This window comes from Notamacropus eugenii, chromosome 4, assembly GCF_028372415.1.
Source record: "Notamacropus eugenii isolate mMacEug1 chromosome 4, mMacEug1.pri_v2, whole genome shotgun sequence".
Lineage (NCBI taxonomy): Eukaryota > Metazoa > Chordata > Mammalia > Diprotodontia > Macropodidae > Notamacropus > Notamacropus eugenii.
Window position 1 is genome coordinate 271,009,481 of NC_092875.1, and position 3,428 is coordinate 271,012,908.

The 3,428-nt window shown below is 41.5% G+C and overlaps 1 pseudogene; it reads right to left on the bottom strand.

The window, feature by feature from the left end:
- Positions 1 to 1,620: 1,620 nt before the first annotated feature.
- Positions 1,621 to 2,721, bottom strand: LOC140502496 (creatine kinase B-type pseudogene; annotated as a pseudogene).
- Between the last annotated feature and the right edge of the window lie 707 nt (positions 2,722 to 3,428).

The window sequence follows — 3,428 nt, forward strand, 5'->3', positions numbered from 1 at the left end:
TCACATTTGAACTGTGAAAATTCCTTGAAGAAAGAGGCTGTTCTCCAGGCACAACTGCAGTATCTTCTCTCTTTGCCCTAATTGACTCAGCTGCTGTTAGCACAATTTGCATTTTTATGCTTAAAGACAAAGAAAGAGCTCTGAAAAAAACTGAGAGATAAAGGTTTTAGACTCAGCTCAATCACTGTCTTAACTGTGTGACCTTGGGTAAGTCAAAAAGCTCTCTGAGCTTCAACATCCTTGCTTATAAAATGAGGAGAGAAATATGTGTGCCACTTACCCCCATATTGGTAGTTTTAGCACAAATGCTTCGTAAATCTTAAGGAATAGAGAAATATGAATTATCATTGTTGATATGACAAACTCAGGTTGCATAATACTTTGCAGTAGATTGTTTGATTGGTGTTATAAACAGTTCTCGTTTCATTAAATCTTGCCCTTGCTTTGGCTTTGACTCTGTCATTCGTTAACAGGAAGTAGTATGGTAGAAATAGCACAGTATTGGGTTCACATATTAGCACTGATATGTGAGTCCAGAAGACCTGTGTTCAAATCCAGCCTTAGACACTAGCTGTGTGACTCTGGGCTAGCTACTTAATCTCTGTCTGCCTCAGTTTTCTCCCCTGGGAAAAAACAGAGATAATAAGAGCACCTATCTCCTAGGGTTGTTGTGAATATTAAGTGAGATAACATTTGTTAAGCATTTAGCACAGTGTCTGGAATATAGCAGGTACTTAATAAATGTTTATTTCCTTCTTGCCTACTATTTCTATGATCCTGGAAATGTTACTTTTCCTCTCTGGACCTCAGTTTCCTTATCTGTAAAATAAGATAATTGATCTCTAAGGCTCCTTCCATATCTAAATTCTATGGTCTTGATTCATTTAAATAATCAGATAGAGATAAGGAAATACTAAGAATGTTGCCCTCTCATAAAAAGGGAGGAAAGATAGATAGATAGACAGACAGACAGACAGACAGACAGACAGACAGACAGACAGACAGATAGATAGATAGATAGATGGATAGATAGATAGATAGATAGATAGATAGATAGATAGATAGATAGATAGATAGATAGATAGAATTTTAGGCTCAGAAAAGATCTCAAAGATCATCTTGTCTAATGGTTTTACAGAGGAGTTAGCTTGAGGCTCAGGAGGTTAAGTTACTCATTCAGGATCATATAAACTCAGGTGTTAGGAAGCAATAAATTCTACCCAGTTTTTTTACTCCAGTCTAATTCTCTTTAAGTAATTTTCAGATATTAGTTACTAATCCTTTGAAATCAAATGAGCATGAAATATGTCACATAATGTTATGACAACATAAAAAGCACCTAGTTACATAAAGAGAAAGTTACAAATGTAACACATAGTCAATCAGCTGAAAGAGAGATATCACAGAATTCAGCAGAATTTGGTTATAACGCATTAACAGCATTATTATTTTTTTCAGGCCAAAACAATAGTTTTATTATTTCAACATTCAGCAACATCTCAGTCATCAAAAATAAAACTCTAACACCGAAGGATGGAAGGAAGACTTCTCTACAGCATGATTAGGTAGGCTGCATCCAGAGCCCCACAGGGTGCCACAGGCGGGAAGGATGGTGGTTATTCATTCATCCAATAAATTAGGAAGTGCAGAATTCAGGGGACCAACTGCTGATTTCTGGGCTGGCATAAGGTCATTAATGGACTGGTCCTGCTCCAAATGCTTCTCCATCTCAATGAGCAGCTTCACATCATCCACCACCATCTGCACTAACTCCACCTCTGAGAAGCCCAGTTGGTAAGCATCGGAGATATCAAAAACACCACCCACAGCTGCTGTGTCCACACCCCTTGTCCCCCTCTTCTGCAGTCTCAGTTTCTTCAGAACCTCACCAAACTTCTCATGCTTGCCCAGGTGGGGAAGTTTGATGTGAACAGCTGCATGTAAGCCTGTGCCCAGGTTACAAGGGCATGTTAGGATGTAGCCCAGGTAAGGATTCCACATGAAATCGTAGTTCTTGGTCTTAAAAAGGGTTTCAATCTGGGTAAGCCCTGTACAGAAACGTGTGAACACCTCCTTCATGTTACCTCCCTTCTGCATGGAGATGACTCTCAGATGATCTTCCACATTGATCCACACCAGAAAGGTCTTGTTGTCAGTGTGCCAGATGCCTCTGCCATCAGGCCAGTCTCAGGTCATGCCAGAAGCCAAGAGGAGTGAGGAGACAGGCTTGTCAAAGAGGAAGTGGTCATCAATCAGCTGCTGCTGTTCCTGCTCAGTCATGTTCTTCAAAGCATACTACTTCCCATTCAGGTCACCTAACAGGCTGGCCAGAGCTTCCACAGACAGTTTCTCTATGGCATGGCGCTCACCCCAGCTACAATGTGGAGGCAGGCAGAATCCTCGGATGCTCTGGTCAGTTCAAACACGGGAACTCAAAACATATTTTTGATCCAGGTCATCACCACCCTGCAGATTGTCAGGGTTAAGATCAGTCTTATGCTCATCAGAAGGCTTGTAGCCTCCGTGTCGGACTTCACTAATGGGATCAAATTGTTCCTTGGACACTTCGTAGCTCTCTTCATCTCCAGTCACACAGCCCACAGTCATGATGAATGGGTGCCCTGGGTTGTCTACACCGATTTGGATGACATTATTCAGGGTGAAGCCACTTGATGTAGCCTTATCCCGAAGTTTTTCATAGTGGTTACTGGAGAATGGCATGGTGGCAGGAGGCGAGGGCGCTCTGGGGGTCGCAGAGGACGAGCGGGTTACGAGGATGCTGCTGTGGCAGTGGCTGCGCTGGGATCCCAGGCCACCTAAGCTCGAGCTCAGTCACCGAGTCCTAACAGCATTATTATTAAACAAAACAATAATGTTATGCAGTGTAGACCTGAAGTTTCATTGTCCTCCAAGATGGCATGCTTGAATTGCATTGTTAGCCGCACTTGGTGAAATTATTCATAATCACTAGAGATGCATCCTAGGAGCAGAAAACAAGTAGAAAGGTGATATTAGTTGGATGGGGGAAGGGAGGGGGATAAAAATTCTAGCTGCAAATAGAGGAGGGACAAGATATGCAGCCCCAAACAGCCCTGAGACTGATGCAACATTTGAATTTTGAAGGAAAAAAAGAACAATCCCAAGAAAGGTCATTTGTTCTTCTGATCTAGTGAAAAATGCACTTTTTTGAGGGTAGATTGCTATTATCAGGATTGTGGACAGCCTCGCTTTCCCCAACTTCACCGGCTATTGGATCCAATTTTGTCTCGTGTCTTCAATTTCTATAGCCTTTGATACATCTCAATAAGTTAAAGTGAGTATAATTGTGTTCTGAATGTTTACTCTAAGCCCAAATAAAAAAAAAAAACTAACTAATCAGGCTTATTTCAGTCAGCCAATAGCTTGAATGATAGAATGAAGCAGGGAGA